This window comes from Molothrus aeneus, chromosome 2, assembly GCF_037042795.1.
Source record: "Molothrus aeneus isolate 106 chromosome 2, BPBGC_Maene_1.0, whole genome shotgun sequence".
NCBI lineage: Eukaryota > Metazoa > Chordata > Aves > Passeriformes > Icteridae > Molothrus > Molothrus aeneus.
Genome location: NC_089647.1, coordinates 96,695,891 through 96,716,846, shown reverse-complemented (window position 1 = coordinate 96,716,846; position 20,956 = coordinate 96,695,891). Strand labels below are relative to the sequence as shown.

The 20,956-nt window shown below is 38.4% G+C and overlaps 1 protein-coding gene across 1 annotated transcript in view; it reads right to left on the bottom strand.

Annotated features, from left to right (window-relative positions):
* The window catches only part of TBL1X (transducin beta like 1 X-linked), a 195,841-nt gene that overhangs the window by 88,180 nt on the left and 86,705 nt on the right, over positions 1-20,956 (bottom strand). Inside the window, exon 3 of the mRNA XM_066545344.1 lies at positions 1,003-1,110. The gene's annotated coding sequence lies outside the window, so the exon portion shown is untranslated. The remainder of the gene's footprint in view (positions 1-1,002; positions 1,111-20,956) is intronic.

Here is a 20,956-nt window from a genome sequence, read left to right as displayed (position 1 = left end):
GTAAATACTGTTGATGGCAGTAATGGCACAAAAACTGTCAAACTGGTCAGTAAAGGCAGCAAATTGTTATCCAGAATAATATGGATTTCTTTGTATGATGGGCACAGTGTATTATAGCCAAGTGGACTTATGTAGGAAGCAAGAAACAATGCAGGTAATACCCAGTAAACAGTGCACAGAAGAAAAGACTTACAAAATACATACAATCTTAATGGCACAGAACCAACCCAATACAAACAACAGTGAAGCCTGACAACAAAAGGCAGTAATCAACTTCCCACACATGTAAGTGCATGAGACCAGTGATACTACCCTAGTCCACAGCATCAGTGGTACTGGAGAAGTGAATATAGCTATATAGTCCCTGTACTGTTTTCCCAAAATGGCAAACATCTTGCTCTTTCTCCATTATTCACAAAAAAAGAGGAAGAATTCTGTACCTTAAGATGTTAACCATCTTAAGATGTTAACCAGAATGCCCCACATGCTGCTATTAGCACAGAAACTCACACGGAAAGAGCATAGCAGCAATTTGAAAATGCTGCAGAGAACCAATGAATGTTACATGAACAAGAAGCTGTCTCTGACCCACTGTAGGAGAATAGGATTGCTCAGGCCACAAGTTGCAGCTTGGGCAGTAGTGATGGTGGAGTAGGTACAGTTGAAAGACAGGTGTTACTGTTGATATGTTTTGGGGTTATTTCCTACCACAGCAATTATTTAAGACCAAAGCCACTTAAAGAATTGTACAGTACTTCTTTGTTTTGCTTCTTCAATCTCTATCTTAAAAACCAGCCCTGAACAAATGCAGACTTTTTGTCAAATGCATCTTCTCAAGAGAGCTGGACTGTCACAGCCTTAAGTGACAACACTGGTAGGAATCCACCATCACCTATGTGCACAGGGCCTGACTGCCTGGCTGACTTCACCAAGAAAAAACCTGTCAGGACAGGAGTGGCACCCCAGAGGTGAGCTCTTATTTGGTGATTCCTTTTGGCTTACCTGGTCGTGAGACCCTTGAGCTGCTGAATGCTGCTCCTCGCAGGCTGCTGTCGAGAGTCTGGGGGTTTGAGTTACCATGGAGATCACCACATCTGACACATGAGGGGGCTGCAACAAGAGAGAGGCACCCATCAAACCAGTGTCCATCAAACCAGTGTCCATCATCTCAGCAAAATACAAGCACAAGGAGTCCCCTTTGATTTTGGCATTCACCAAAGTCCGAGCTCCCAGATTAGGAGCTTTAAACTGTAAGGGGAAAAAACCCAACACCCATCAACCAAAAGAATTACAAAGGTGAGGGCACTCCCCAGTGACACACAGTATTTGAGCACTTTGCAAAGCTGCACTTTTTCAGGAGCTTGGAATGATCCAAATATACCATGAGCTTGACTCAACAATTTTCAGCCTCTCTGGTCAAGTATAACAACAGCAAGCAATCCACCCAGAGCACCGCTGAGCACAGGACTGGAACAGCAGTGCACTGCCTCAGAACAATGGGACACACAAAAGTGCTCCCACAGAGAGCCTCCAGTGGGAAACTGATGGAGCATCACCTCTGGGCAAGAAATAAGTAGGCAAAAGAAGTCACCTTCTTGAATATTATTGGGGAAGGCTGAAGGCAAGCATTTATGAAAATCAAACATGAAAGACAGCCTGGCATTCATCTGCAATAATAAACCTATCTGCAGACTTTTCCAAGCCTGCCAACAAGCATGATGAATAAAATCTGATTTCTTATTGCCTTGCCATTCCAGCACCATGTATATTGACTAGTGTCTTATTCTTCTGTTTCAAGCCTTAAGCCTTATGCTCAATTTTTGTCTACATTTAATAATTAAATGCTGTAAAGTGAAATGGGATAGACATTGGAGACTTTTAAAATTAATTATCCTCTTGCACACAAATGTCTGGCAGCTTTGAAAACTATTGTCCTGTTGTAGACATCTTTTTGTGAAAATCCTTTCTTGGGATTTTTTTCCCTTCTGAGAAGCTGAGGCCTCAGAAACAAAATGCAAACAATGGTTATCTGCTGCTGTGGAATGCATCAGGTGGATTTTTGATTGGCCCATCTTAGATGTTTATAATTAATGGCTAATCAAGGCCGAGCTATCTCGGACAGAGTCTGAGAGAGCTGCCTTTTATTATCATTCTTTTCTATTCTCTTCTGAGCTAGCCTTCTGAGATGAAACCTTTTCCTTCTATTTCTTTTTAGCATAGTTATAATGTAATATAAATATCATAAAATAATAAATCAAGCCTTCTGAAACATGGAGTCAACATTCTCGTCTCTTCCCTCATCCAAGAACCCCTGTGACCACTGTCACATTGTCCTGGTTTTGTCTGGGATAGAGCTCCTTTTCTTCCCAGCAGCTCATACAGTGCTGTATTTCAGACTCAGTATGACAGTAATGTTAGTAACACAGTGATGTTTTAGCTGTAGGTGAGCAGTGCTCACACTGAGTCAGGGATTTTCAGTTTCCCATGCTCTCCCAGTGAGCAGGTGCACAAGAAGCTGGTGGGAACACAGCTGGGACAGCTGTCATGGTGTGGCCAATCCATGCCATACAATGTCACAGCCAGTGTATGAACTGGGGGGAGCTGGCTGCAAGGGGCTGCTCACTGCAGCCATCAGCAGGCAGTGAGCAATTGTACTGTGCACCATTTCTCTTTTTTGGTCTTTATTTCTGTCTCTTGGTTTGTTATCTCCCTTTAAATCATTATTATCTTTATTAATATTACAATTAGTATTAGATTTTACTTCTTAATTACTTATTTCCATTATTAAACTCACCTCAACACATGGGTTTTACTTTCTTCCTCCCCATCCCACTGGGGTGAGTAGGGGGATGGAGTGAGTGGCTGTGTGGTACTTAGTTACCAGCTACAGTTAAACCACAACAACTATACATTAAGTATCATTTCATGATATAATCAATTTAATATATAACATATTTGAACACATCATCAGGGAAAGCTTTCATAAATTCAGTTCTAATTCTCAGTCTGCAGCACTACAGCATGTTCTCATTTACTTCATTGTGACATAAATACAACATCTAACCAAATACAACTACTCACTTCAGAAAGAGTTACATTTATCCTAATCAGAGGTGAATGACTACACAAAGGACAACACTTGCCTACTGAAGCATCCCAAACTATTTGCAGTACATCAGCTGGACATCCACAGTTTTTCTGAGTTAGTCTACTGAATGCATATAAATCTTCATCTATATGGCTACATACCTAACCACCTAATTCTCAGATGACATTCTGAGTTCACTGTTCTCATCTCTCCATCTCTTTTTTTTTTTTTTTTTTTCAATTATAGAATCATTGACTGGCTGGGCTTTGAAGAGACTTAAAGATTATCTCATTCCAACCCTCCTGCCATGGGCAGGGACACCTCCCACTAGACCAGGTTGCTCAAAGCCCCAGTCAACCTGGCCTTGAGCACTGCCAGGGTTGCAGCATCAACAACTTGCCTCCCCCATCTCATTTTTCCCGTGAAGCATGTTACGTTTATGCAAAATACAATATATTCAAGAAGCAAAACTGTGTGTAAATACAAAATCTGAAAATCCAAGCAACAATTAGAGGATTTCCCATGTTGCATGGGAAAATTTTTAAGAGTATTATTATACTAAAATTATCTCTATTCAATACTCCTACATTATGCTATGCAACAGTAACTAAGACATACTGAGGCTGCTCTCATGTCAAATACCAGGGAAATAACTGGCTCATCTGGAATGAAGGCTTCTGCAAGATTCATGGAGTTTAAAGGACATTGTAGAATACCAGATACTCCTTCTGTAGCACTGTGGATGAATCAGGGTTATTGAAGAAATTCTATTAATGCTTTCTGTCATAATTCCACTCATAAACTGGTTGGGTCATGTTTCATTTGTTCTGTTTACAAATCTTATAAACTGGATCACGGGTGGTTTCTGTCAGTGACAGAATCACTCAAAGGCTACAGTGCTGGAGAGGCAGGAGGCAGCAGTGCAGGCAGCACTGGTAACAGGCTGGAGGAGCTAATCACATCCTTTGACAAGGCCAGCTTTGGTTACCTTGCAAGACAACTTTTTGGCAAATACCAGCTCTCTACTGAAAAAGTGAAAAGTAAAGTGAAAGAGATATATTAGAGGCAAAAAGATATGACTATTATCATTTTTTTACCTGTAAGTGTCAGTGAAGCTTAAAAGTTACATATATTTCCCTTATGATTGGGTGAGAACATAGATATATTGATGATTGCAATAATCATATAGTATCATATGGCCCTACCCACAATGTTTTACTCAACAACGAGAGTTTCTTCAAATCCAATTTCATACAGAAGTAAATACTAATATGAGATTTGAAATAAACAGTAGGCAAAGACAAAAAATGTTCCTTTAAACATTCATTTGTAATATTAGCATTACAACCTATAATTACTTACAGTAGAATAAGGTCTTCACAATTTACAAAGAAATTTAAAAATAATCCATCACCAGAGATCACAGAATAGAGCTGCAAAAGTGATTAGAACAGGGTACAAAGTACTTTAATATGAAATATCTGGAGAGTTCCACTGGCAGAGTTTATTTAAAAAAAAAAAAAAAGACAGATGACCTAATTACAGCACCTAATATTTTCATTGGGAGAATACACTAAGCACCAACTGGCTTGTTACTCTAGCAAAGGGTTTGCAGAAAACAAATCAGCATCTGGAAGTTGACAAGAAATTCAAACGAGAAATAAAGCACATGCTTTCCATCACCTGTGACTAACCATTAGTGCAACTATCCAAAAGAGAATGCAGAGATTCTCCACTGGTTGATGCCAAGCTTTAGGGGAACTTTCCCAGAATATGAATTTTTGTGAAAACACAAGACATCCCACAGTCATACAAAAGTTACTCTGTTTCATACACATAGACCAAGTCTGCAATACAGAGAAAGGGAGATTTAGGTGCTGTAGCCATCCTTTCCTGCTCATAAATTAAATATATTATTGTAGAAGAGGCTAATAGTAGGTTTGTTAGTTAAAGGAGTGAGAAGAAGTTGAGAAGTAAGAAGAAGTTGATAAAAAGTTTTTTTTAAAGTTGTAATTAAAAAGGTCAGAAGAAGTAAAAAATTAAAAAAAAATAAAAAGAAAACTTTACAACTAAACAAAGTATTTTTAAAAAATTAGTTAAAATCACTGTAACTTTTCACCAATAGTTAAAATTTAAAAAAAAAATTAAAAAGTGTATAAAAAGTCAACCATATTCAATAATAAAAAATTACCATCTGAAACTGCTTTTAGTCCCTGCTTTGTGTTGTGACCGCCTCCACAACAACAAATTATGATGAAAACCAATTGTCTGGTTTTGTAACTAAAGCACTTGGTGCTGATGAGCACTGTGCATGCTGAGCTGCTGGTGCCAGCAAATACTTAGTGCATACATGTGCTCACAAACGCACACACAAAGTGAGAGAGGGAGTGTGTTCAAGCCATGTGGAGTCACAGAGCTACTGCCATCCTTCCAGAGATAGGTGGACTAAATTCTGCTGGAATAGTACTCTAACTTCTGATTTAGGAAGCTTACTGTGTCCCCCATGAGCTGAAAGGACTCAGTCACAGCAGAGTAGCAGCAGGAGCTCTCTTCACAAGGGTCACTTGGGGCATCAGTCAGATGACTGAAGGCAGGCAATACAAATGATGCTCTCTGAATCTGTGCAGGGAGCAATAAACACAGTGCTTCACATTATTAACTACTTGCCAGTCCTGTCCCTGTGGACAGTAAGCTTCCTGGGCAGAAAAACCTTCTTAGTGGGGTATTTCAGTGGGTTAGCCAAGCAGTTGCCCACCTCAGCCAAGATCCAGGAGCTGCTGCGGCCTCAGAGCAGTTTGCTCACAGCTCCCTCCCTGCAGCAGCAGCCTCACCCTGTGCACACAAGTAACACGGGCTTCTTGCAAGGGCACAAAGGGAGAAGAAAAGGAAATAAAACCAAGTCATGGCCTAGAGGCTACACTGGTGTCACAGTGAGCAAGCTTAAAAATTTCACCCCTTTAGCAAAGGATACGAAAGTTATTGGATGTCTTAATTTAGCTAGCATGGGTTGCTAATCTATGCCTTGGGCTGCTAAGTGTCAAGAAATGTAACCATGTTTAAATGTCAACCAGAAATAAAAGTTTAAAAATTTTTTCCTTTTTACTAATTGTACATCTGGTACACAAGGTTTGACTTTGGATTTGTACTATATCTGAAAACACATTAGTCAACCTAGGCAAACACTTTCATTGATCTCCTTATCTCTCAGCTCCTCCATTGGACACAACCTGTGCGAAGCAAATCCATGGAACACCCTGGCAGCACCTCCCATGTGGGCAGCTGAGGAATGAAGTAAGTAAGTAACCAACCCCCCTGTGACTGTCCCCAGTGCCAGCTTAGCTTAAAGAGAAGCCCTGAGGCCTCTCCTGCCCTGGCCAGGGCAGAGGACAAGCCCCGTGCCAGGGACAAACTGCACAGCACCATTTGCACTGAGGAGCCAGTGAAGGGATGCTCCTTAAAGGAGGGCTGAGCTTGGTGGGCCACAGACCAAACAGTGCATTTATCCTCTCCTTCACATGTAGATTTCCTTTTGCAGGCACCTGAGGGACTTTAGGAAACTGAAATTGGGGGCCAAATTATTTTTTTAAAATTACTGTCTGGGCAGGTGGCTGGGGTAAGGGCACCTAAACAATACAGCAGTTTTACTCTTGATTTAAACTTGGAATAATCAGTCACATCATTTTGGAAGATGTTCTAGTGAATTCTACTCAATTCCTCTAAATACATTTAGCTGCTTAATGTTTTTCCAATCTAATTTCTGTTTAAGTACTATTTCTGCATATTTTCAGATAAATAATTTCATTTCTTTTTACTAAACAATACAGATGAGGAGAAACCAAACCACTACTATTACTATCCTGTTTCAGCATATTTCTCTTAACTCTTTCATAATGAAAAAAACATTAACTGGGTAACTAATTTATTATCCACTCCCTTTGGGCCTTTAAAGGCACAGGAAAGTTTAAAGGCTAAATAGCCATCTTCAAAAGACACTGAATTACAAAAGCAGGGATTACATTATATCTCTGGAAAAGAAATGCAGGATACCTAGTGCACAATATTTCGCTTTCTTTCAAATTGATAAACAGCTTCAGTATTTTCAAACTACCCCTGGTGGAGTATACTGTACTATACTATACTATATGGAAGTATACCATGACTATATAGAAGATCATAAGAGGACATCAATAATTATGCAACCCTTCTGCAAAAAATAACCTAAAATGCATTTTTTAAAACACTTTCTAAAAAGTGTACAAATCAGTGAAGAGAACACTTCAACATTTGCCAAACTCCTGGTGATGTGCTGGGGCTTTAGTTTCTTTATGGATTAGCATAATATATAAATATAATCACAGCAGAATAACCACAGTGGCTCCCATGGGGCATGACCAGCAATCAGTGTGTACAAGGATAACACTGCAGACACACAGAGCAGAAAGCAGGACCATCATTTTCAGCACAGCACAACACAATGTGCTGGGCTGCTCTATCATGTTTCCAACAAGTACCTATGCACTGGAACTGCAATCTCTGTTCAGAAAAACCCACACAAATCTCTGAATAGTAATGAATTTGCCCTAAGGTCTTATAGAGTAAATAAACACCAGTTTATGTCTTGCTATGATAAAAAATTCCTTCTGTAGACACTTATGTATCTATTATTGCCCCACAGCTGCTTCCTCTAAAGGAAGCTATGAGAGATTTTTTATTTTAAATATACCATAGATGAATGCCCAGATTTGAGGAAGTCTAGAGTCAGTTAAAAATCTGAAAATCAATGTTGAAATAAATATTCATTATAGTACTAGAGCAAAAAGCTTCCCCATGGTAATATCTAAGCCAAAGCAACAAAAATACCCTCAGAAATAACCCACATCTTCCCACAAAAACTCGAAATACTTAAGCCTTGAAAGCCTTTCCTCAGGTGCAACTCACAGAGCCTGGGCTGCCCCTTTGAAGCAAGTCTCTCAAGGGAAAACGAAACAGCAGGTGGAAACTCTTCTCATGTTTCATCTTAACTAACTCTGTCAAAGCTAGTGGACATCATGAAATTAAGAATTTCAGAAGCACTGTCTCGTTACCTTGGCTGTATTATGCCACCCTTTTTACACAGGTCCCTCCCAAGACAAATTAACTCTTAGCAGCCCAAGGAGTGACTCAATCCAACCAGTCTTGGAGCCAGACTGGAATTGACAGCAACAATTCTCAAAATCATTTACCACTGTCATCACTTTGCCTGCACAGACACTTCGACAGCTTTAGCTTTTTTCTGCTTCAGCTGTGTATTTGAGTGTAGAAGATATTTCCTCTATAATATGTAATAGTTTGACAGGAGATGCATGAGTTATCTACCATTATTTAATAGGCCAGAACTTTCAGTGATAATAATGGATTTATGAAAAGCTTAGCTGTCAGCAACCAAACCCAGTACCAACACTGGAAATGCTTACTACTGTAAGAGGACTTTTTGCAGTATGTGGACAGATTCATGGGTGCTGTGGCCAGCAACACAGCAATTCTGATACTCTTTTTATCAGAAAGATATGTGAGTATCAAATAGCACAAGATTTATTTTACCAACCCTCAGGCAAACCAAATGTCAGTTTTCTAATTACAAGTCCAGATTTCAAAAAAACCAAACCCCCAAACTTCTCTCTTGACAGTAACTCATGAGATTTCTGCTGAACTTTTTAAACATGAAACATACCCCACAGTCTAGGACTGTTGTGATGAAACGTAAAGAAAGGGGTTTAATTATTAATTTTGTGATAGTGCAGGTAGGTGGGAAAGAATTATCCCTTTCAGAAGCATTGAACTGTAATACTCTGATTTGCCTATTTAGCTCTACCTCAGGCAAAAGCACAGAGGAAGAAACAGGAAAGAAGAAATGCAGCCTCCTCTGCACTGCCCTAGTAGTTACCATTACCAGATTTAAAAATGAGTGCAAAAAGAAAAGAAAACCACACAATTTTGATTAATTCATGTAACTCTGCCCTGAGTAGATCCGCCAGGAATGAACTTTGAAGTCTTTGGCCCCCAGTTGTACAAATACTGCACTGCTTTCAGCATGCACACCTTGGAGGTGCCCAACTGCAGAGCACCACAGTGAAAGGATTTGCTGTTTCCCACATCTGAATGACCCAAAGCCTGCAGAGTTTTCCCAAAGTGCATCAGTAATGTGAATTGCAGCCCACGGCAAAGACAGAGCCAGTACAATTCTCCTAAACAAGGTTTAATATGTGTAGGCAATATAATCAGTTTTGTTTCGGGTTAGCTGTAGTTTCCAAGAGATTTGGAAGGTGGGATACCATGGGCACCATGGTAATACAATCTTGATGTTGCAGAGGCATCAATAAACACTGCAAGGTCAGGCTTTAGGAGACATTGCTGCAATCAGCTCTGGAGGAGCAGAGGTGGGCAGGCACTTTGGACATGTGGCATGGCATTAGAGGAGCAGCTTGTCCCTAAAAGACCTTCTGAAACTTCACCTTGGGTGGAACCTCAGCTACACATCACTGTAACAAGATGTATATATATATGTGATAATTAATATATTTAAGTCACATTTTCCTCCTTACATTATAGCAATTGTATGAAACGCTCTAGGCTAGAAGTTGCTGAATCAGGAAATGGATCAGAAGCAAACTAAAATGCCTTTCTAGTTATTGATTCCTGCTCTCTGTTTCATGTCAGTTTCCTAGAATCCATCCAACACAAGCACGAAAGGGTAATGAGTTTCTGAACCCACACTCTAATAGTGCACACTGCATCAAAGCTTTCAGTAATTGCCTGGATGCTGCTTCCCAGCAGTACTAAACAACTTAAATATAATTAGCTGGAAGCCCTATGGGCTTCATTTCCCCACTGGAACACCTCTTACACTAATCCATTTATCAGGCTGACAGATGACTGAATCACTGGCTATGGACCCATTCTACTAATAATATTCTCAAGCCCACATTCTGGTTTGTGCTTTATCTTGTACATTTTTGCAAAGGAAAAACCAGTGTTAACAGTGGGGAGAGAAGCAGATATATAACACCCTCATCTTTTCCCAGTACTGACCAATGTTACTTGTTTGATTAGCCCACTAAGTATAAATGCTGGAGCTATCAGGCAGAAAATGAAAATTAAATGTCTGCATTATGGAACTATATGATGCCAAAAATAATAGGGAAACACAAAAATATTGAAAAGACTTTTGGAAGTTTTCCAGCCATTCTAAAGTTCCAAGAGAAGCTTGCATAAGGGGACAATTTTCAGCATATCCCCCTGAGGATGGCCCGACTACAGCTGTTGAGCTAAAATTTCTTCATACTACTTACTTCGTGTACATCTTTCTGAACAAGAGGTGACAAAAGACATTTTAAAGCTGTCTAGAGTTATACTGAATAGACATGAACTGAACATCATGCTGCTACAAATCTATCCACTTTGCAAGCTGTGAGAGAATTCTCATAAAAGTACAAAAATTATTTATTCAATTTCTTGGGCAGGATTTTCTAATGTTGCAATGAAATCCCTTTTATCCCTGTGACTTAATTCCAGACAGATTTCAATAAGTGGAACTCTGCAGAGGCTGAAATTATAGGGAGCCAAGGTCTTCCAAACTGTGCCACACTTTGGAAATTAAGTAATTGTAAAAATGCTAAATTCTCATCAAATTCTTTTAAATTATTAAAAAAATTACCCTAGCATGTTATATGCTTGTAGTTCCTTTCTAAGAAGTTGTGGGAGAGGAAACAAAAAGCCACAAAGCTGGTAATGACCAGTGAGAAAGAAGGTTTTAAGAGGTGTCCTTCTTCTAGATCCATTATATTGTGGTCAATAATCCACATTCTGGCTTGGAATCACAGGATCCAGCTAGAGTAGCAGCACTGTTTCATTGTTTATTTCCTCTGGATGTTCTCATCATGGACACAGAAAATACTGATGTTGAAAAACAATAAAACAAGAAACTTGTACTTCTTGTACTCCACATAAGCCTAAACAATGTGTGTGTAGTAAAGCCAAAAGCCAACATACAAAAATTCTCTTAGAAGTAGTACCACAAGTTAAAATTAACTGTGGACATCAGTCTGAATTCAAAGAGTGAATAGAAAAGCTACAGTTGAACTTTTAACAATTAAATAGATAAGTAAAAATATATTCAGTGATGTAAACTGACTTAGCTGGTGAATCAAGCAGCAGCAGCAGGGTGAGGTACAGCCAGCAGTTCCTGGGAGCAGCATCAACCTCAGAACAAGGCCAAAAAGAATAGCAGCTACTTGGACATTACTTGATTTTCAAAAATGCAATCACAGGTCTTTACACCACCTGGTAAAGTACTAAGCAGGTTATTAAATACTGAGCTGCTTGAGATTTCTTCATGTGAACCCCAGAGCAGAAATCTCAGTTTCACATGAACTCTCCACCCACTCCTTCCCTCCGGCCTGAAACTGGAAAACTCATCCCAGAGATGCTGACACTTGCACATCAGCCAGTCAACCTACCCATCACTCAAAGACAGCCTCTTCCTTCCCAGGCTCATCCTCTCTGTTTAGTGTATTTGTGTATTTTCTACTCCCACAAAGGGCAGACAGAATCCTGAGCAAGGGTTGCCCCAAACCATATGAACCTCAACACTTGTCAGTCACACTTCCACATGAAATGCAGAATTTCACACTCCTGTTAACAAATACTCCTTTGAAATGCAGTGGTACTGAGCAGAGCAAACATCAGATCTAATCAAAAGAACATTCTGCAGTAAAAAATGTAAAAAAAAAAAATCTTCTCCTGTTTTTAGTCATCTTTAATAAAACAGGTGATGGTCCTGAATTTCCTAACTAGGAAACTGTCTTTGCCAACCAAAGAATGAAACACTGCTTTCATTTGTGTGCTTTATCAAGAAACTTGCTATACTGTCAGTGAAACTGAATTTCCTGGGTACTAACTCCGAGAAAATTTTTAAACTCTTGAAGTAAATAGTATCTCTTTAAAGCACTGTCAAAATTATTATATATACAGATTCTTGCCTGTAAATCAGGGGCAAATGTACAGCAGCTTTATATTTAAATAGCTGCACTGAATTTTCAAGGTCTTTTAATAGAGGCAGCAAAGAAGAGTTTGGGGAAAAGAGGAGTCATCTAGGAATAAAACATCTAAAAATGACTGGAGCCACAGTCCACTAACATCCATTCTTTGTATGGTAGGCAGTGTACACTTGGAAGGACATGCCATGTTAAGCAGTCAAATGCAAAAATGCAGAGCATTTTAGGAGTGCAAATAACTGCCTGTTTGAAAAAGCATGGCAGAAGTGACCTAACACACTGATCTACCAAAGGAGCACCCTTTGTAATGCGCATTTGAAAACTTATTTTTATGTTCAGTAATTATCGTCTTTAGCATTGGAAAGATAATCAATTTTATTGAAAGACAATTTCTGTGCAGTCTCTATTTTTGGATTCCTGACTAGATCAGACCTAGAATAGCCAGAACTAACCCCAAAGCTGGCCCTGCTTTAACCTGGGTGTTGGACCTTCTAAAGTCCTGAATTATCATAGGATCCTACAGTGAGAATCTCTCCATACTAAAATGACATATGATTGTTGCGCTATTTACATAGAAAATAGGGAGTTTAATAAAAAACACGAGGGCACCAACTTGCATATTGAATCCAGACAGATCCAAGGTCTTAAAGATACCAAATGTGAGGCATTCCTTCTGATCATATAAAGCTTATGCTGGTTAAGCAACTGTAACAAAGCTAAGACTGATGATTAAAGATACACAATGCTTTTGTTACACTGCAGATTCTCTTTCAACATTACTTTTTCCTTTTACCTAAATCACTGTAGAGATATAGGAGTAGAAACTATTTATATTAAATTAAATTACAGTTTAGTGGTATGTATGTGAATTTTAATCTACCCCCAAATAAAATGCAGGACAGATTGATAGGTTATACTGCCTGGATATGAAAACTGCAGCTGAGAACACTGGCTAGAGAAATACACTAAAAATGAAATTTAAAAAATAAATAAAAAAAGGAGAAGAAATATGAAATCATCTGCAGTAAACATGGCTGTGAAAAAACGGAGCATTTTAAAAGATGTGGATGAAGTAACAGGTCAATGAACATCACACAGACTTGGTGGTAAAGAGCACTCATCTAAGGAGCCCAGTCCTTGGACTTGGTCAGTAACACAGGTAATTTCAACACATTGAAACTTTTTAATAAAATATTTTAAGAGTCAGCAGCAGAAATGAAATTTCAGGGAAAACGCCCTTCAGAATTACCACCTGCACGTTAGAGAAAATAACTTTGATAAATTTTGGTCCTGTTGATTTGTTACTCTGGTTAATCTGATGGTTGATAGTAGCTGTCTCATTATTATATACCATACAGGAGTAAATGGGTATCCACATCTCTACACTGAGACAAAATCCACCTCTCTTGATAGCATATATGACAATTTTGACCAATATACATGTTAGAAATGTTTGTTTCTATAAAAAGATTAGCATAAATTCCTTTAATGAATTCAGTAAGAGATTATCTCTCAATATACCTTCGTTCTGTGCTTTAATGCAATTCTGATACCATAAATGGCATGGTCTATTCATCTTTGCTTTCTTTGATTTCAATTTTCTATCTGCTTCAAGAGGTATTTAGCTAATGAAGCTCACAGATTTACAATGATTCTTTAGACTACTTCATTGAAGGGACACACAGAAAGCATACTCAATATCTCAGTATTAGCAACTGGATATCCAAGCCATGCAGTCAATACATCGTTCTACTTCATGGTATGTTCACATATAGTAAAGTTGCTCAAGTATTTTCTAAAGCCATGAGGAAAAAAATCTGCATCAAGTTTCAAAACTCTAATAAAATCAAATCACACAACAAAACAAGACAAATGCAAAACAACACCTAATTCTGAAAATTCAACCAATTAGTTAAACTTGTTGAGGAGGGAGAAGGACTTTTAAAATGCAAAACCTGCAAAGCTAAGTTGCTTTCCTTCTCTCTGAAGCTTTCCTCAGCCTTGCTACTCTGTTGCTGCAAATGTCATTTCTTGAAAACTTGCAAGGAGCTCAAAAGTGGAAAGGGGAAAAGGCTTTTATTATCTCCATCAATGTGAAGTATCCCACAGCATTTCATGCTTACCTGTGCACTAATGTTATTAAATAAATACATTTAGGTCTGTTCAATGAATAGTAGGTCTGTTTTTTGAAATGCTAGCTAATAAATAAAGAACACCTGAAAGTCATACAGATGAGGGCAATAATTCAAATCGCAATGCAGACTATTCACATTTGTATACATACATGCATGCCCTAATACAGTACTACACCTGCATGTACATTTCATATCACTGAACTTTATGCAGACAGTATGTGATGTTACTTTTAGTCAGCATTAAAAGGTGATTTTTCCCAGGGTCTCAGAAGTACAATTGCCACTGACTTCAAAACAAAAGGGAAGTAGCCTGCAGTTCTGGAAACCTGTCAGACTTTTCATCTTGCAAGCTAAACTCTCCTTCTGCAAATTGAGAAAACTATGAAAAATGAGAACAAGTATTTGCACAGGAAGATAGCTAGTTTTATTTGCTGTAATAAATGAAAAAGATCCTTTTTATATCATGACAGAACATGTCAGGGATGTTCATGCCACTTAACTTTGATTCCAATTTATGTATATGGATGCTGATGCCTAAAGCTGGGTATGAATATTCAGCCTTCATTATTATAAGTGGTTTTCTTGAAGGAAAAGAAGGACCTAGTAGCAAAAGACTTATTGAAGTAAAAGAGTAATTATAGCAATGATAGAAGCAAAAAAAACCAGAAAAAAAACATTAAGAGACCTTTTGCATCTCAGTTTACAGATTTTGTTTACATTAGAGTGTTTTAGTAAGATGCAAAGGTGTTAAGCCACTTTTTGCCCTGGCCTTTGAAATTATTTAGGAAAACTCTGTGGCATAAGCTTAGAGGCTTAGAAGCTTGACTTAGAAATTTTAGGGGATAGGTATGAAAAAGTTAATTTTCATCAGGGTAAGTCCAACTATATTCTCCATTCTGCCCACCACAGCATGCAATTTCAGTCTATCATTATGCTTTTTGTTCTGAGTGAAGCTTCACTGGTGTAGCATTATTCCCTTGTTCCTCATAATCACTCTTCCCTTACATTCCTGCTGAACATGGCTGCCCCTCAGTGTCTGTGGAATAACTGCTCATGTCCAAAAGATTCTTATTAAAGAGTTCAGAGAGTTTATGTTAGAAAGTGTTCAAACTAAGCTAGATTATAGTGAACCAGTCAGGTTAGAGAGTGACTACATGACCAACCAAATCTCATGGGAGCAACGCTGAACAGTTTTGAACAGTGGGGGACGGGAGCCTATTCAGCCAGTTCAGCTGCTGCCAGAATAAAATGTGGGAGACAGAGAAATGCTTTCATGCTTAGCTTTTCTTCCTTTCTTTGCTTTTCCCAATATCTAGGATCCTGAAATTTTTATTCCTAATTCAGGCTACCAAGTCTCCTCAAAACAATTTTTCTCCAGCAGAACCTGTGTTCAGACTTGTAAGGCATATCCACATGGTAGGTAAAAAAACCCTCCCAAACTAAATGTGCCCCACCACCCTCCCCCCAACACCACCTCAGTAAACCAGCAATGAGTTTAAACACAGTCATCTCGGCGTCCTCAATTCACCTTGTTACTGCACCTCCAGTTGCTGCAGCACAGATGGGATCCAACATCTCCCACTGTTTGGGGACTGCCCCTAAAGGTGAGCCATATGTTTTGCAATACCTAGAAACAGCAGGATAAGATAAGGAAATCTCTGCAGCCTTAAGGCAGAGCTGCTTTGATTTCACTGCTTTGTGCCCTGCCTCCTCCCCACCCCCTCCTTTTTTCTTTTTTTCTTTCCTTTTTTTTTTTTTTTTTTTTTGAGAGCTTTGGTAATTTAATTTATCTGGGTTAAGCCTACAGGAAAAAAAAATAATCCAAACAAATACTGTGTGTGCATGTGTGTATGTATGTGTGTAATGCCCTAGAAATCTCCCGTGTTATCTGTCTGTGCAAAATTTTACCTTCCACTAGACAAATATATTTTTAAACTGTGTGGAATCAAAACAACATTCTCAGCATTCAAGACATTCTGTCATCACTGCCCATTTGTTGCCCTCTAGGTTTCTCTCAGCTGGCAAATTTCCCATTTAAGGAATTATCAGATTCATCTGCTTAGACAAGGCTGCAAAATAGAATGAAAAGCTGGATTATTCTAGAGAACTCATATTTTTCTTTCAGGGAAGAAAAGCCAGTGCATGAGAGCTGAACATTAACAGCAAATGGAACCAATCTCTCAGACTTCACAGTTCTACCCCCCTGTAGGCTGTGAAATCTAATTTTGATTAAGATGCTACAATATTTATTTTACTTTTATCCTTTACTTCTTTAAATATGTTTAGTGCCACTTATTATGTTAACCTGTTTTGAAGCCTTAAATATTATGCTCATATATGATGTTTATTTTTAAACTGTAGTTCTAGTAAGCATCCCATGCATCCTGCTGCTTCTATGCAATTTGTCATAAAGAATTACCAATTGCTTTGCTACCATTTTCCCTACTGCAGATTTTTTGCAGGGTGAAAGTGTGAAGAAAAAAAAAAAAAAGGGAGAACTAGAAAAATCAATAAATTGACAGTTTTCCACAGCTCAGGATTTACTTGAGTGATGGAGTAGCTTTCATGACAAAGGCTGTGCTGCAAAACCATGCTTGCGTTCCTGGGCCCGCTGGCTGCAGTGCCAGGATTTCTGGAGGATGTGCCACGGTTCCTAGTGCTGTAACCCTCTAAAACGCCACACAACCCTTTTGTATCAACATGGGAAATGCTACTCTTTGTAGTCTTTGCCCCCTAGGCAGAAAGAAAACTGTGGTATGATCTGGAGAAATGTCTCAACACCAGCTTGCTCACTGAGCAGGTTGGTTTTGTTTTCTTAACACAGATGAGTGAATGAACCCAAACTCCACCAAATTCACGAACGGGTTTCACGTGCTGAGTGTGTACACAGGTGTAGGTGCACCAAGTTATAGAGAAGGTGAACATTAGAGAAATCCTAAGTGATTCTAAAGTAATTAACATACCTGCAAGCTCATTACTGAGCCAGACCTGCTTTATGGAGACTACTGCCATCCAGTATTGACACTAAACCACTATCTTATGATGTTCACCCAAGTAAAAGTATTTTGAGGTGTTATATTACCTTAGCACAGTGATTAATCTATTTCTTTTTAGAGCATCCTCTGAGAGCTTAAAAATTCATGATTCACATTATTAGTATTCTGTACAGCTTTCTGTATTCTTTGAGTGGTATGATTATCTGTGGTTGCTAATGGCCACAATATGAAATATGAAAGTCACCATTCCACAAACACCCAATGGGTGTCCTTAAAACATGCTGTGAATCCCAAACAAAGAGGACTGCAAGCCACAAATCCTTTCTCTTTATTCTCACAGGCTATACACTCTTTGTGCAAAAGGCAGACAGGATGGACTTGTGATGTAATACTGCAAATGGAACAAATAAAATTCTCCATTATATTTGTCATATTTTAAGGCTGGAAATTAGTCCATAAACTCAGCTGGGTTCAGATCTTACTGACTCACATTTTACAAGATAAAAACTCATCCAAGCTTTCATGCTGTGATATAAAGAATACCCAAAAGCATGATGAACTTGGAAAAATGTTCCAGTTCATCACTAAATTGAAAAGATTACATACCAGGCTTGAAGAATCTTGATGCTGCCTTATTTATTTAGACCTCACGTTCTACTAGTCCAGGCTTGGTCATCAAAAAATAGTGAGAACTACCCTTTGCCATTCTGGGCATAAAGTATTAAAAATTTATCAAAGAAATCAAAGTGACTGTCTAATAAGATTGAATCCATCATCCATAGAAATTGCCAGAGACACAGACCTAAAAATACATTTTGGGTTTATTGAATGTAGCAAGATATAATAGCACCTAGTCTGATTAAAAGCCAGTAGATACATACTGAGCCATCCAAAATGACAATTCTTTCTAAAACCTGACATCATGCACCAAATAATTGTGAGGTACACTGCAGCATAACAAAATCTGATACAAGCAGAGCAACATACCCCAGTATCTATCATTAAATAAAACTATTATGAGGTTCTAGCAATATACATCATGGTTAATATCTTAGTAATTTTCTGTTGTGTGCACTGCAATGTACACTCAGCATTGCAATGAATACTCTGGAAGGACAAAGTTCTTCATTACCCAAAAGTTAAATGATCTGTTGTTTGTCCTTTATTATTTCTGTGAGCTGCTGAGCTACTCAGAACTATGTAACTCTTTGTTCCAAAGGAGGGAGTGGCGTGACTTTTCAGAATCACCATATTAAAAACAAACCATCATAAAAATAGCACTATATTGACTCTGTGACCCCAAAAATGTACTCTAGACTGTCACTACCATTAAAGGTAACAAATCTGTTCTAATTAATGGGTGACCAGTTTTTTGGCTACTGGAATTCCACCATCAGTGCATTTCCCTACTTGCCTGTGAAGAGGCTGCTTAAATATTATCATCAGATGACAATGCAGACCCACCACAGGGCAACTGAAGGGGCACTTCATTAGGAGTCTGCTGACAGATGCAAACATTCTGACAAATTCTGTAAAGCAGAAGCATGCCATTAATTTCAATATTTATTACTTTCCATGAAAGATAAGTGACTCGATATTGGGAAGGGTTTTACAAGGCCAATATTTCTTCTCTCTCCAATGCTTTTTTGCTTTGTGATGTACCTGCCTATTATGAGACTAACTTATTCCAAAGAACAAATTAAGCAGCAAGACATGACAAGCAGAGCATTTGTATGCAATTTGCTTACCACCTGAGGCATGCCAACAGCTCAAGGCCAAAGGCTGAGCAACCCCAGCCATTCAATAAATGCAATAATAATCAAACTGAATGCACACCACTGGGGGACTTATTTCTAGTACAATATGGAATTCATACATAGAACCAAGTGTGTCTGTGCACTTAACTGTGACTGTTATTAAAGAAACTATTCCACTGAGAAACTTTTTCTAACTGTTGTTCTGAAAATACTATCCAATACAAATGAAATGTAGAGGTTTATATACCTTATTCTACAACCAGACAATGCTTGTGAAATGACACCCTGGACTGAGGGTCCAGTATCAGTTTTAAAATATCCATGCAGACCATATATATCCATTTATCCATCTCTAAATATTAAAGAACTCGACAGCACAGGGCAGAGCAGAAAATCAGCCACTCTAGAGATGTAGCAGTCTCTGCTATCCTGATCATGTACCAATTAATTAAGGTCTAGCTGTGGAAGCAACAAAGAATTAATTTAAAATAATTTATTTTCTCTAACAGCACTACCTCATCTCATTCTGAAGAGACCGTGCACAGACATGGGCTATGCTAGTTTACTTCACTGCTCCAGCTTTAATGAGTAAAACAATGACATTATTTAGGTCCCTGATCCATTTACCAGTCACAGTAAAGTTCATCTCTTAAATAAACAGTGAGGCAAGCTGGCTTTAATTTGTACTCACATACCAACAATTGATTTTCCCCATAAACTCGCTCTCTTTTTGCTCTGCCTTGTGACTACACAGTCTGATCCCACTGAACCCTGCTGCAGAGAGCTGCCTTCCACCCACACTCCTAAAACCACCAAAAAATTAACACAACTGAGAATAAAAGATGTGAAGATCTACTAATGAGGTGGAAAGACTGGGCAATAAACTGTTTTACAAGAAAGCACAGCACTTGTTTCATTCTGACATCTTCATTCTGCTCCAATGAATCCTAATCTGTATGGAGGAATTATTTTTAAAGACAAAGATGATGATGATGATGATAATAATACCTGAAAACAAGCTATTGGATCCTCTTTTCCTGTTTTTTCTACGCTACTTCCCCCAAACAAGGGAAAAAATCTATCCATAATTGAAAACTGAATATGAACATAAATAAAAACAGAACCCTTTAAATATCAGCACAGTGGTGGTTTTTGGGTTCATTAGCAATGAATAATATCACATCCAAGCTCTTGTGTGTTAAAGACAGAAGCATGCTGCTCTGGGACAGGTTGCCATTGCTCCCAATGTTGAACTACAAAATGTTATTAAAAATCCAAACAAGGTTATGGTTACTTTCTGATTTAAGAAATCACATTCTATTAAGATGTTTCTTACAGTTCAGTGCAGACAAAATGTAACTCACAATCTCATATTAGAAGATGTGTTATTTATGTTCCAATTTACACATCTTATGAAGCATTTTAAAGACTATGTATTTCTCACAAAACACAATTCTGCATAATATCCACAATATTTAAAATTCAAATTAAAAGTAAACAGACTTACTATACGAAGTCAAACATCCACTTTGGCCAGTATCTCTTCTTTAACTGTGACAAAAGTAGCTATCTAATCCAGAATGCATGAATGAAGCAGACACAGTGGTATTCTCCCAGCCCCAGCTGCCTACAGCTCTGGGACCTCCTCACGGTCCCAGTACTGAGATGCACCAACACTAACACAGAATAATGCTGCAAATTTGTGGAAGGCTTCATTGGCATGTTATGGGAAAGTACCTGTGATTTTAGGAATCTCAGACCTATTTGCTAAATATAACAGTGTCCCTAATCTTTTTTATGTCTTGTTCTAAGCTTGAAAAAGATTCCATCAACTCCTTCTTTTGAACCCAGCCCAAATCCAAAACCATACAAACATGTAAATATTTCCACAATCAATTTTCACATTGAAGCTATTCATGAGAACTGGGGATTTTCACAACAAATGTGA